The sequence below is a fragment of the Tamandua tetradactyla genome, chromosome 15 (assembly GCF_023851605.1).
Source record: "Tamandua tetradactyla isolate mTamTet1 chromosome 15, mTamTet1.pri, whole genome shotgun sequence".
Taxonomy (NCBI): domain Eukaryota; kingdom Metazoa; phylum Chordata; class Mammalia; order Pilosa; family Myrmecophagidae; genus Tamandua; species Tamandua tetradactyla.
Window position 1 is genome coordinate 59,437,601 of NC_135341.1, and position 14,961 is coordinate 59,452,561.

Consider the following 14,961-nt stretch of genomic DNA (forward strand, 5'->3'; position numbering starts at 1 on the left):
CAGATTACAGTATTATAAAATATTATTCTTCCCGAAGAATTGTTTCATCAGAACCCCAAGAGCTCTTCTCTAGAAAATGAGTCACCCTTAGGGAAAGCAGAAAATAAAGATTGCAAAAATACTTCACTATTAAGTTCAAAAGCCACTCTTCAAATGGTAAAAATAATTTGCATGAGTGAGCAGAATAAAGAGGATGAGAGGTTCTACGTAAAGAGGAAAGCTGAGAGCTAGAAACCAGGATCCTCCTCTGAAGCAAGTACCTTCTATGGGCAGAGGCAGGACATGTGAGGACATTCTATCACTCAGGCATGTTTTCACTGACACCACCAAGTATCGTCAACACACAGTGGCCCATAGGGTCCCCACTGAAGTCCATTCAAGGTTAATACTTATCTGTGTCCTGAGACTGCTCTTGTACCCTTCCTGTCCTACTCCACATGGATAATCCCTTAATTAATGACCTCATAAAACCCCCAGAGATAGAGGAGTTGGTAACAAGATGAGAAAACTCCCCCACTTGACGGAGACAGAATTGGATCAATCCAGCTCAAGATCCCCCTCTTCCTTCAAGCAGGGACAGCGTTGGAACTCACAGCCAGTTTTCTCAGATTGGCATTCTTTAGTATGACTTCACTGGCCCCTTGATGTCTTTGAAACATTCCCTCTCCCTCATTCATCTTTCTGAGTCCAGCGATCTCCCGTTGTTGGTTCCTTTCAAGCACTGGCTGCTGCTTCTGCCTGTCATGCTCTACAGTATTAGTCCCAAAGCTTCCACCCTTGGTCCTCTGCTCCCTCTTGCTTCCTCCTCGGCCCTTCTTCTCAATTTGTGTCAACAGGGCACAGTTTCCCCAAATCTTTCAGTCCTTGGTCTTCAATTCCAATCTCTCTCCTCCTCTCCTTTTGTTTTTCTACAATGACACTTGACTGATTTGAAGGTAGAATCTGAACAATTTAGGCTACAGATCAAAAGGACCAAGCAAGTAGATGGATAAACAAACATGAATCAGAGACTAAAAAAGCTTACACTTTAGGAACAGATCTCAATTGAACCAACCACATGTAAAATTCAAACAGACTCAGCCTTCAGTGGTAAAATAGATTGGAAAATTGGAGTAATTAACTGGATGATTTAGTAAAATAAATAAATAAATTCCTGCAATTGAGGGGGGAAAAAGCATTTTTTTTCCAACTAAAGGCATCCAGGTTGCTGGTCTACATTGATCAAATTGACGAGAAAATTGCTCAATTCTCTATTTCACGTTTCCTGGTAAACAGAGTGAAAGACATCCAGATGATTGGATAATTTCTTAAAGTGACTAAAGTATATACATTATATTCAGGCCTCAATATAATTTACATCTGTGCAAATGCCTTGCATGAGGTACCATGGAGAGATGAATCTGTGTTTGCATAATGACCCTCTGTCATCAGTGGCCCTGTGGGTAGCATTTCAACAGTGAAAAGATAAATACCACACCTCTCTCTCTCAGCAGCTGAAAGCTGAGAAAATCTCCATGGGGATTTTCTGGTTGCAGTGTACAGAACTTTATCAAGGCGGCCTCATATTAAGATAATATTCCTAAGCTTTCTCAAATCAAAACAATTGTTTGGTGACCATGTAGACCAGGGTTCAGGAAACTTTTTCTGTAAAGGAGCAAACGGTTAATAGTTTAGGCTTTGTGAGTCATACAGTCTGTGTCATTTTTATTTAACTTCCATAGAACAAAAGTTGCCACAGACAACATGCAAATGGATAGGAATGACTGTAATTCAATAAAACTTTACTTACAAAAATAAGTGAGGTAGCTAGATTTAATCTGCAGGCCATTTTCCCACCTCTGGTTCAGAAGCTCGGGTGTAAATCTTTGCCCTCTTTGCAGTCAATCATTTATCATCTTAATCATCCTATTCATCATTGTACTCATCATTATCAGCATGTGCATTCTCTAGATGAGGAAAAGTTAAATGGTAAATTTGCACAGCTGGAAAATGTTTGGGCTGGGACTCTGATGATTTGTTCTCAAGTCCAGTTTTCTTTCCAATAGAGCACAGAACATATGTGCAAAATCAAAATTAAAAAAAAAACAAAACCAACATTCTAATAGCTGTTCAATACCAGAATAGAAGAAATGGCTAAAAGGAGCAAAACTAAAGAAGCAAAATTAAAGGAGTGCAAATTAAATGCACATATCAGTAACAGAATTTTACTTGGAAAGAAAAATTGGTTTGGAATGGCACATTTAGGAAAAGGATGAGAGCATACCCTAAGTCTGCCCAAAGGTCGAGGTGGTTGTGGGTATATGCACGTGCATTTAGCATACAATGGTAAGAGCAGAAGATCAGAAGTGAGCCTGCCTGATTTGAATCTCAGCTCTGTTGCTTACTAGCACATTACTTAATCTTTCAATGCTTCAGTCTCTATATCTATTAATTGAAGCTAATAATAATTTACCTAATAAAATTACCATCAGAATCAAATTAGTTGATTCATATAAAGCACTTAGGAGAGAGTCTGTTAAATAGTAACTTCTCAGTGTTAACCATACTCATCATCATCATCATATTCCACAGCTATAATAAAACTCCAGCCTTCAGAAATATACCTCATTAGCACCTTCGTGTGTATATAGAATGAAGAACTAAGAAGAATGGAGAAATCTCTTGTATGCAACAACAAACCCAGAAACCAAGCTGAATGACTAAAACAAAACTAAAAATAAGTGGATGATCTAAAGACTGAACTCAAACTTCCGTGACTGACCTTTCACTCAAGAGAGTGGAGATGCTCTGTGATTGGCTCTAAAAGATTAAGACATTTGTAGGAAAAAAGAAAAGGCCATATGTGAAATGGACACAAAGATGATAGGAAAAGCAAAGAAAGAGAAGAGAGCCATGGAGAGTAAAAAGGGGTCAGCAGTGCGGTAGCACAGCTAAAGTAGAACAGGAATGGCCATGAATAAGGGAAATTCCAAACCCCGGAGACAGAAAAGGGCGGACCAGATACTCATAAAAAGATCACGGACAGATAAGGCCCCCTCTGCTGTCTGGTGCCTCACTAGACCCAAAAGACAGCGAGAAACAGACGAAAGTCCTGTGCGCTAAATCGAGCATGAAGAGTGTTTGTTCTGGCCAATTTAGTGTTAAAAAAAATTGAGATAAAATCTCACAAAAAAATACAGACTCCTGGCTTATTTTCAAAACTAGAAGCTCTGGACACTCTAAGCCTTTATTTATTAATGGAATTAAGTGGCTGAAAAGCAGCTGCCCTCTTTACATAGGGCATATGCTCTATAGTTTTCACAGTTCCCATCCCTCCCTATTATTAATCTGAATCTGAGGCTGAGTATCAGTTATCATTTATCATCACACTATTTTTCTCAAAGTATTTTAACTATTTAGTTCTTTGTATACAAACTAATATAAAAATCAAGGGTAAATGATCTTGGAGAGCCACAGGTTTCAATTAAGAGGAAAGCAATCATATGTCCTTGGGGAAGTAAAAAAAAATCCCTATACATTTAATATGCAAAAAAAAGTGTCTGTATATAAAAAAAAATTGACGTAAGGTGCCTTTTCTCTTATACCAAGCTAGATTCATTCAATTGCATTATGGATTTAAGTTTGCAATGCCCATTTATTGGTTTGATATACGGTAAGGATAAAGAAAAGGAAGAAGACTTATCTATAAAGTTCCAGTTTTTAACGGCAATCTTCAGGAATATGGTTCACTGTAATTGGAAATACACTTTTACACAATTTAAGATTATTTGAATTTTTAAATACTTCCAAAATATGACTGTCAATAGCTACTTGCACCTGTCTGCCATGAGCCACATTATCTCATATCTGAACTTCTTTGGACTGGACCACATCATTGAACTTGACTGATTTGAGTATTATCTCATAAGTAAAAGTGTCAGAGTAATCAGCACAGGGTTTTAGTGACAAAAGGTGAGCTTTTCTGAACAACCATTTCCCAAGTTAAGAATTGGACTTCATATGTGAGTATATCTGAGCCTGCAATAAGTGAGGATAACTCAGAACACATGGCAGAAGCAAGTAAAAAGAATTAAGAATCTATGTTCTAGATTCTATAGGTTACCAGGGGCTGGGATTAGGGTAAGGAATGAGGAGTTAATGCTTAAATTGTACAGAATTTCTATCTGGATTGATCATAAAGTTTTGGTAATAGATGATGGTGATGGTAGTACATCACTGTGAATGTAACAGCAGTGAATTATATAGGTGAATGTGGTTAAAAGGAGACATTTTAGGTCATATATATGTTACTTGAATAAAAATTAAAAGAAAACACAATGGACTGTACAACACAATAAACCCTATTGTAAATGATGGATTATAGTTAATAGAATAATTATTAACGTTGTTCTTTCATGAATTAATACAAATGTACCTCATTAATGCAAAGTCTTAATAACAGGGTGGTGTGTAGAAATTCTGTATTTTATATATTTTGTGCATGATATTTCCGTAAAACTACAGGTTCTCTTCAAAAATGTTCCTAACAAAAAAAAATCAGAACCACTCCCCCCAAATAAGCAAGAATTAACAATAAAGGAGAAAAAACCTTTATTTACCAAAAAAAGGCTTTAGAATCATTTCAGTGATTTCTTTTTGTTGCCTAAGCAAATATTTTTGAGATTATTCATTAATAAAAGGATGAAAAAAAATTCAAGATAGTATTCTTATCCAATCAGCATTCATATAACTATTTCATGTAAAAAAATATAATTTGTATCTTAAGACGTGTACTAAAGCAAAAACATCTTTCATTGTTCCAAAACATTTGACTCAAATTTCCTCAGAGTTATTAATTTGATATTGCTAATTATTTTAGAAACCCTTGGACTTAGCAAACTATTTTTATTTGGGGATTATTCTTTTCCAAATGTATAGACTGACAATGAGCAAACATAACACCTGAGTTTTTAAGATGCCCTTAATTTACTGATATTCAAATACAGGTAGCTTTTTTTTTCCCCGCATGGGCAGGCATGGGGAATTGAAGCTGGGTCTCCAGTACGGAAGGTGAGAATTCTACCTGCTGAGTCACCGTGGCCCACCCAAATACTGATGGTTTTCAAAAAGCAAAATTATCATTTTCATCACTCTCTTTGAGTCCCTGGGAGTAGATATTGCTGGCTTACCATGATCTCTTTCTTCCCCTCCTTGGCCATATTTCCCAGCCCTCTTGTAGTTAAATTAAGCTCACTTCTAGCCAAAGAAATGTGAGCAAATTTAACCTGGGTGACTTCTGGGCTGAGGTCATGAAATGCCCCTGTGTAGCTCTCCAGTCTCTCTCTTGTCCCATTTTGGCAAAAGTGGAAGAGACTGTGTTAAGATGGCAGCTTGAATCACTGAATTACAAGATAGAAGCCAGGACTTCTGGAGTGCCTTCTTGAACCTACACACAGGGCCAACTTAACAGACGTGCAAAGTATGCAATCCTTAAGACGCTGCACTTAGAAGGGCCCCGGGCTTGGCTCAATGCTCTCTTGTCACCATCTTGAAATTCTTAATAATTTTTGAACAAGGGAACCCACACTGTCATTTTACACCAGGCCCCATGACTTATGTACCAACTCCTGCCCGCTGAGCAGATGTGCAGGCTTAAGTGTGTGTGATTCTCTGTGTGTATGTGTGTGTATGTGTGTGTGTGTGAAGCCATAAGATTTTGAGACTGTTTTAGTACTATATACCTAATCTATCCTTACTAACACAACCACGAAGCCATTCAAGACTCAACAACTGTAACCATACTACAAGATGTTTCCCTGAACACCCCTTCTCCTCTTTGGGACAGGTATCCCCAGAGCATATATTACCCACTCTGGCAGAGTTATTATACAATTTATTACAATTATATTCTGACCTGTGATGCATACTATGTATTCATTCCATCATCCACAGTCCCCATTGCACCCCTTCTTGTGTAACTTTCTACACTGGAAGAGACTTGAAAAAGCTGCAAAGTTATGCTTCTCAGACTTCTTTGTGGTTAGGAAGCTTTTGTAGCCTAGCAGATGTATCTGTAAGAAGTTTGCAATGAAAAAGAAGGCGACATGAGGTCCCAAACAGATACACTTGGGAAAATGGACTCTTCTTGCAAGCATGGTGTCAGAGATTTATTCTTCTGCAGGAGGTCTGGAAAGCACCAGCGTGGGGTTTCCCAAGAACGAGACTGTGGTTGTGCATTCCTCCTGCCTGCTCTTGAATTTGGCTCTTGTACAGGCATCCAAACTGAGTCCCTGGCCCTTCCAAAGGCTTTATTAGCTACCTGGTGCCCTAGAATAAATATTTTTGCTCTACCTTGTGAGAGTGGATTCTGTTGTCTGCAACAACAACAACAAGCAAAATTTATCCTGCCACTGTCCTCCCCACCACCACTAGAGAGTAAAATCACTGAGGGCAAGAACTGAATGTTATCTATATCCAAATATCACCTTTCCCTCCCACCATCCAGCTACTTAATATATAATAATAACTCAACAGATTTTTTTAAGGAAAAATTCTGGTGTTTAGAACACAATAATGGCTCAATAGATTTTTTTTTTTAAGGAAAAGAAGAAAGGAAGAATGGAGAAAGGGAGGGAGGGAAGGATGGAAGGAAATTAATCTTTCCCCTCTTTATATGTGATCCTCATTTTTATAAGAGTATAAACATAACATACTGGTCTAACACATAGGGCTTCAAACAACCCTGCAGCTACCCACAAATTAAAGACCTTGAAAGGTATTTCCTATGCTATGATGTAAAGGTAAACATGAGCATTTGTTGCATTTGAGTTTCTGTAAATAAACCTATTTTTAACAAGTCCTTTGCCACCAACATTATTTCCCAGATAAATAAACTGCTAAACAACAAATAAGAATTCCATAATAAACATTTTTAAACCTGTGTTTTACCACAACTTGAAAGCCATGTTTTCAACAGACACAGACACATCAGAATCCACAGTGGGGTAAGCTGCAGTCCACGTTAGGGAAAGAAAATTTGTCAAATGATTACAATTAAGCCTCTCACTTCACTGAGGGCATCTCAGAGAATTTCTCACTGTCTTCATGGCAGCATTTTTGGTGATACCAACACCTTGAGCTTCCCAGTATTTTTTTAAAATTTAAAGTCAATATATTCATCAAAAAAGTAAAAGACCTGGTGTAACTCAAGCAAATGTGCTCGTTGCTTCTCCATATGTTCTGCTCAGTATGGAATGTAGTACTATTTTATATAGTGTCAACTTCTTGTTTGCAATTGTATAGTCACTAGAAAATAGGTCATAACACACTGGAGCATTCCCATTTCCCAAATACTATAAGCCATACATGAAATTTGAGACCTATCAGGATGGAAGTACAAAAAAGGAAAAAAAAAATAAGCCGAGAATAAGAAGAAAGGCAATACATTTTCCTCCAAGCCCCTTCATAAATCTTCATCTTCTTTCCAACAAGATCTAGGAAAGCCACAGTTTCACTCTGGGACAGGGATGCTCATTACCCAGGTTCAAAACCTATGAAAAATTACAGTGGAAAAATCATTCACAATTGATTTATGGTTAAATTGAGAGAAGTGGAAGTGTTGGACCAATCACCTGCTTTTTAAATATCTTTCAATCTCAAACCCACTCTTAAAGCTTGGCTCCAATCTGCTTCTATAATTAGAGAACCAAAAAACAGGGTATTAATCCCTCCAGTAGATCATTAATCATTCAGCTACCTCATGATGGAGGCCACAGCCATGGATCGGAGGCAGGGTTGAACAAATAAAATAGTCATTGATCTCTATTTGAAGAATAGGGCTCAGGACCGTTTAGGCTATGTATGTTTGTTAGCATCTACCACACTGGAATTGCTAAGGAGACCATCAATAAGAAAACCATTTTACTCTAACAGCCTGAAACAGTGATAGAAACTAAGGCTGTCTACCAGCAATAAGCAAACTAAGATCCATTTTTAGATGCCCACACGCGGTTACCACTTAGTCGCCATTAGTTGATTAGACAGCAATTGTTCATTGTCTCCTATTACTTCAATACTGAGACAAAATGGAAGTGTATGTACTGAATGAGTTCACAAATTGTCCCCTGGAGTTGCTGAATCCTTCATGAATCAATTTCTTTTAGAAAGCAGTAAAGCCTCATTAATATGAACTGTTTGGAGGGTAAGTCCTCTGAACAATGAGGAAAAACGAGTAATTATATATTAAGTAAATGGAGCTGCATTCCTCTTACAGTCTGTCAGAAAAATCTGAAGACTATGGTTCCATAGATGTGGAAACAAACCCAACTCACATACTTTGGACAGTAAGGTGAGGCCTTGGGCACCTATTTACTTCATCTGCTCATTGCAGATCATGATACTTGTCATCCTTTCTTATGGGATGATCTTGAAGACAGTAGGATATAAAATTGCTTTGCAAAGTTGAAAACAACTGCATGAAGGTAAACCTCCACTAATTCAGACAAGAGAAATAAAATCAGACTCCTTTGAGGACCTGTATTAACGAACAGATAAAGAATGACTCCTTATTAGCTTGTTACTAGTTTATCTACAAATGGATACTTAGAAATCACTTGAAAATTATCTTAAAGCAGAGTCATCATTTCTAATTTGATACATTTGATTGATTTATTATGCACTCTCTAAATAATTAAAATACTAATCGCTAGATGTGGAAATGAAGTATTCGCTAAAATAGCCCAAGATGTGTCCCCTATGCCGAGGCCACTGCCTGTATTCTCCTGTAGTTAGATCCCATACAGAGCGACATATGGTCCCTGGCAAATACGAACTGCACAATCCCTGGGATTCTACTCCCACCCTCCACATACCAGCTGCAGGTCAGGCTGGGGAAAGCCTTTCTCTGACTCCTGTACTGTGTTCAGTAAGCGTAGAGCAGAGCTACTGGCATAGAAACTGAGTCACAAATCAAAGTCTACTTCTGATTCTGATATTCTATATGCTTACTGGGACTGCTCCTGTCACACCTGACAAGATCTTTTAGAACTGTACTAAGTATTTTCTAGATGCCTTACAGCAGCACTGACCAATGGGTGTTTCTATGATGAAGAAAAGATTTGGTCACCTGCAGTACCCAATACAGTAGCCACTGGCCACATATGGATGGATGGTGAGCATTGGAAGTATAGCTCGTATGAAAGTAAATGGGATTAATAATTTTTGACTTAGTTCATTTAAATTTCAATAGCTGCATGTGGCTAATGGTCACTGAACCTGTTCTCAACCCAGTTCCAGTTTTGCCAATCTCTTTATGGGACCTTAAAAGTTATTGAATTTTTATGAGCCTCAATTTCTTCATCTGTCATAGTGAGAATTAAAGATAATATAGGCACTGGTTTGAAACTGTTATGTACCCAAGAAAGGCCATGTTCTTTAATCCTAATTCAATATTGGTGGGTGGGATCTTTCTGATTGTTTCCATGTAGATATGACCCACCCAGCTGTGGGTGGTATCTTTTGATTAGGTGGTCTCCATGAAGATGTGTCTCTACTCATTCAAGGTGAGTCTTAATCTGCCTACTGGAGTCCTTTTAGAGGGAACCATTTTGGAAAAAGCTTCAGAGCTGACACAGGCAGAGGTATTTGGAAATGAAGAAAGGAAATGTCTCTGAGGTAGCTGTTTGATACGAGAAGCCAAAAAGCCCAGCAGATGCCAGTCACGTGCCTTCCCAGCGGAGAAAGGTGTTCCAGACCCATTAGCCTTTCTTGAGCCAAAGTATCTTTTCCTGGATACCTTAGTTAGGACATTTTTATAGCCTTAGAACTATAACTTATAACTTAATAAATTCCCCTTTTAAATGCTGTTCCATTCTGGCACATTGCATTCCGGCATTTAGCAAACCAACACAATGTATAAAGTGCCTGGGTAGGTACTCAGGGTATTATTATTCAACATTCTCTGCCTACCAATTCCTACATCAGCTTTGGGCATTACTGCCTCCAGGAATCCTTATCTGGTCTTGAAATTTGGGCTCAAGCCCCTTCCTAATATGTCCTAAGACACCTACATCTCCTCTATTCAATTGTCTGTATCCTCTCACTAGACCTTGGCCCTTCTATTTACCTTTCTATCATAAGCATCAATACCTAGAGCACAGCAACCAAAAAAACTCCTGAAGAGCCCTTATAACAGGTTCCAGTGCATCCCGATGTTCTATGCATCATATGTTGCACTATCAGTGTTTGGGGACATGTTTCCATATGACGGATGGAAAATGACTAGTTTAGGAAGCATGTCACAAAGGGAAACTGTATCTGGTTACTTGGAAGTGAGAGTCAAATGATTAGGCTGGCATAGATTCATGGTGGAAAAGCCCCACAAATACCTGTGCCAGGTACAAGGAAAAGAAGGAACCAAGTGAGTCTTAGAGCAGTGTTCTGGGTTCTATTCCTAGTCCTTCAGAAGGGAAGCATGCCCTGAAATCTCCAGCAAATGATGGCAATGATCCTGGACTGCTTACATCTAGAAGACAACAGACCCTTACATCCATTCTACTTTCTACCTGAATGAACTACAGTGTTGCCAATGTCAACATAGTGACTGCATGCTGAGACTCCTGTTATGCCCAAGAAAACTAATCCTGACTGCCCTTTCATGGAAAACATGGTACTCTCCTGGTTCAGGCAGGAAACAAATCACAAAGCTTCTGATCTTTTTTTTTTTCTCCAGCAAGAAAACTGGACTTGGAAAACAATAATAAATTAGCCTGGAGTTTAAAAGGATGGCCATTCCAATGTATTAGTATGGCACCATGCCTATTATTTCACAAAGGGTTATTGTTATTACTTAATCATTTTTGAGACTCAGTTTCCAAATTGACAAAATTGCAGTAATAGTATCCACTATGCAGGATTGTGTTGAGGGTTGATAATAACCTATTAGGTATCTGGAAGTAACCTACATAATTTCTACATCATTTCCTCAAGGAGTCTTCATCAGGTCTCAAAATCTAGGAAAGGACTCTCCCTATAAGGATCAAAGTACCTAGGTTTTCTCTGACTAAATACCATTTTCCCTTCACTAGACCTTAGCTATCTTGTTTGTCAGTGTAACTGTGGTAGTTCGAGTCAGTTGTCAACTTGGCCAGGTGAAGGCACCTTGTTTTGTTGCTACAGGCATGAGCCAATGGTATGTGAACCTCATCTGCTGTTAATTACATCTGCAGTGGGCTAGGAGGCGTGCCTGCTGCAATGAATGATGTTTGACTTAATTGACTGGTGCTTAAATGAGAGAGCTCAACGTAGCACAGCCCAAGCAGCTCAGCATACCTCATCTCAGCACTCGCAGCTCAGCCCAGGCCTTTGGAGATGCAGAAAGGAATCATCCCAGGGAAAGTTGTTGGAACCCAGAGGCCTGGAGAAAACGCCAGCAGAGATTACCCCGTACCTTCTCACGTAAGAAAGAACCTCAGTTGAAAGTTAGCTGCCTTTCCTCTGAAGAACTAACAAAATAAATCCCCTCTTATTAAAAGCCAATCTGTCTCTGGTGTGTTGCATTCCGGCAGCTAGCAAACTAGAACAATACCATTCTCCAAGTATCAACACTTAGAACACAACAGGAACTCAATACATAGAAAATCATGAATTAGTGAGTCCATGAAGGAATGAATGCTTATGCACTATCCATCAATAGAACACGTGCAGGAATGGATTTGCTTCAATCTGCCTGTGGTTCATGCCCTAGTGGCCCCTTTCTGAATTGGAATTACCTGGTGTGTTAGACAACATAATGGCCCCTACAAAAATGTCTATATTCAAATCCCTGGAACCTGTGACTGTGTCAGGTTACACGGCAAGGGGGATTAAGGTTGCAGATAGAATTAATCTGCCTTAATATAGGCCGATCATGCTGGATTAACCAAGAGGGCTTAATGTAATCACAAAGGTCCTTAAAAATGAAAGAGGGAGGCAGAAGAGGAGGTCAGAGGGAGACATGAATAAGGAAGAAGATTGTAATGGAATAATATAAGATTTTGACCTGCTGTTTCTGGCTTTAAAGATGAAGGAAGGGGGTTGGGGCGGGGTGGGGGGGGGAGACAAGAATCAAGGAACAAGAGTGATCTCTATTCCTGGGAAAAACCAAGGGAACAGAATCTCCTCTAAAAGCCTCCCAAAAAGGAACACAAATCTGCTGACACCTTGAGTTTTAGCCCAGTGAGACCGGTGTTTAGACCACAACGCTGTAAGGTAATATATTTGCTTTGTTCTAAGTGACTAAATTTATGTTTGTTTGCTACAGCAGCAATAGAAAAGTAAAACGACACAGAAGTTTAAAAGTAGGGGATTCAGATTTGGTTAACCATGAATATTGCCAAAGCATTAGAATTTTCTAAAAATGCTTTAGGTAAGTTAAATGTGAAGCAAAACTTTGAGAATCATTCAACTATGGGTATATGCATTAATTTTCTTTTTAAAGCATTTTTTATTGTGAAATATATATACAGAAAAGGTAGATGCATTATTTTAAAAGCAGTATCTGAATATTCAATAACACAAAAACCCCCCAAAAAAATCTTCCCCCCCACAAAAAAAACAATCAACCAAGTACCATGCTGAGCTTGAGAGAAAGATTGGTCAGGAAAATTTAAAATTCCTTAATTTTTAATAGGAAAGTACAACAGAGTGTGTTGCCAAGCAGTATTTTACTTGGCCACTACAAAACCCTATTAAGTCAGTAGGAAAGATATCATAATCTACTTCATACAGGAAAAATATTAGGTTAAGTGCAGAGAGATTCAGTGGATTCCCCAAATCTGACAGTCAATAAGTAAAAGAGTCCAGAATGAGACCACTTGGTGGCTAGGATCTTAAAAAATGGAGGTGAACATAAGTCAAAAAAGGTGAACATAAGTCATTAAAATCATTTTCACATTCTCAAATTTGAAACTGTGTCTCTTACCATTGGTTCAATTTAGTGATGTGTTTCTGAATCAATTCATGAGTAGTGAGTGAAATTTAGTCTTATAACCTAGATTAAGGGTTAGCAAATTTGGCCTATCCCTGTTTTTGTAAATAAAGTTTTATTGGGACATTGACACAATCATTTCTTTATGTATTTTCTTGCTGCTTCCACATTACAACGTCAGTGTTCAGTAGCTGTGACAGAAACCATATGGCCCCCAGAGCTGAAAATATTAACTATCTGGCCCCTTACAGAAAAAGTTCGCCAGCCTCTGACCCAGATCATATATGGGTCCATCACCTTTATTATTCTTCATTATTCTTCAGCCTGTGAGGACAATGCAAAAAGCTTGATAGAGGCAGCTAACAATAACAGCTTCTGGGATGTAGACAGAAACACCTAAGACTGATCTTTTAATAATAATTTTAATTTAACCAGTGTTTTAGTTCAGAGAAACTCAATATACTTTGAACATTATCTCATTTTCTCTGACAGTTTGTATTAGGAAAAAAACCTGAGAATAACCAATACTTTAAAGACATCATTTAAATCATTTAAGATATCATCAAGTTCTTTTGTGCCTTCTTCCACTGTCAGTGTTTTGAGAATTAATTGCTCGTTTGTGCATAGCACTGTACAATGCAATTTAAAAAGACATAGTATTTGCCTTCTGGGAGCTTATACAATCTGAGACAGGCAAGGAGGGCAGAGAAAGAATGCCCATTAGGGGATACACTAAGCAAATCCATAAAACAAACAAATAAGCATCAATGTAATGTGTTCACAAAAGGTGAGTCTACATTTAATGGGAAGACAAATCAGGAAGGATTCATAGAAGTAGCCCACCTCTTCTAACAAACTCTTTTAATTATTTAATGGAAGGTTTCCTGGAGATGAAGTTGTGGATGGAAGTGATTAAAATGACCTGAGAAGCAACTGCAGGCATATGGCTTAATGAGACTTAAAGGGGCTAATTAGATATAAGTGGTTATACACTAATATACCCAGGAAGACCAGTAAAAATCAAAAGCATTGTAACATCCAATATTGCAATGGTGGGCAAGGCTTTAACTTTGAGACGGCAAATGTGAAGCATGAGTACCCCGTTTCCAACCCACTCCTACAGTAGGCATCCTCCATTCATCACAGCATTGTTTCCTATGAAGCACAGACACAGCCTTACAACTCTTTTCATCACTGCACACTGAGTAGACTCAATATTGATAAACCATCAGAAGTGGCCCTAAAACTTTAAAAAAGGAAAGCTACCAACTTGACTTTAGGTCTTTAGTCTTTGGATAATGGGAAGTGAATAACTGGTTGCCCCCATCTTTCCTCCCTCCCCCCAAAAAAATAAAAAAACTGAAAAATGATCATATATGTGGTGTTTTTTTGTATCATCTGTAGTTAAAGGTCTTTAGAGAAAAAGCAAGAACTGGTCAGAGTAAAACCTGGCACTGTAAGGGGATAAAGGAAATGGATGCCAAAGAATAGTGCACAGCATTTAAAATTACTGAACACACAGTGAATGTTGTAGTGTGTGCCCAGAGGCCTTTCCGGACTGAGGCACTCATTCCTCAAGCTGTCAGAAGTTCTGCCAGCTGAGAGCTCGGTGCTACATCCCCTTCTAGGAACTTCCCTTGGTCAAGGGAGCTACACATGCAAAATTGTACCCCTTTCCCAGGGTTGCCCCCATCCAATGACTTGCGAGATGCAGGAACAATGGCTCAGCCCTTTTGTCTTCATTTGAGATAACTCTGAAGGATTGTCCAGGCCTGAGCCTCCCCTCGAGTTTGGCTGAAGCTTCAGTTGTAATTACACCACAGTTCAACTTATCCCTCTGCCCAATCTTGCCACCTATTTCCTTACAGATGTTGTGCCAGAGACCACTCCTCCCTAAATCTCCTCCAAGCATATCGCTGCCTCCAAGTCTGATTCCGGAGAAACCAATTTAAGACAGTAACATCTAAATGCTGGGCACAGTTAGGTGCTCTTTTATAATTCATCTCATTTACAATCCT

At 38.6% G+C, this 14,961-nt stretch overlaps 2 long non-coding RNA genes across 7 annotated transcripts in view; one reads left to right on the forward strand and one right to left on the reverse strand.

The window, feature by feature from the left end:
* LOC143657487 (uncharacterized) overlaps positions 1-2,733 on the forward strand; it is an 80,481-nt gene extending 77,748 nt beyond the window's left edge. The window contains exon 4 of the long non-coding RNA XR_013162867.1: positions 2,572-2,733. This is a non-coding gene — a long non-coding RNA (uncharacterized LOC143657487). The remainder of the gene's footprint in view (positions 1-2,571) is intronic.
* The window catches only part of LOC143657488 (uncharacterized), a 129,005-nt gene that overhangs the window by 33,330 nt on the left and 80,714 nt on the right, over positions 1-14,961 (reverse strand). The window contains exon 3 of one of the 6 annotated variants that reach the window (XR_013162870.1): positions 5,894-6,050. The exons of the other annotated variants lie outside the window; for them this stretch is intronic. This is a non-coding gene — a long non-coding RNA (uncharacterized LOC143657488). The remainder of the gene's footprint in view (positions 1-5,893; positions 6,051-14,961) is intronic. 6 annotated transcript variants of the gene reach the window in all.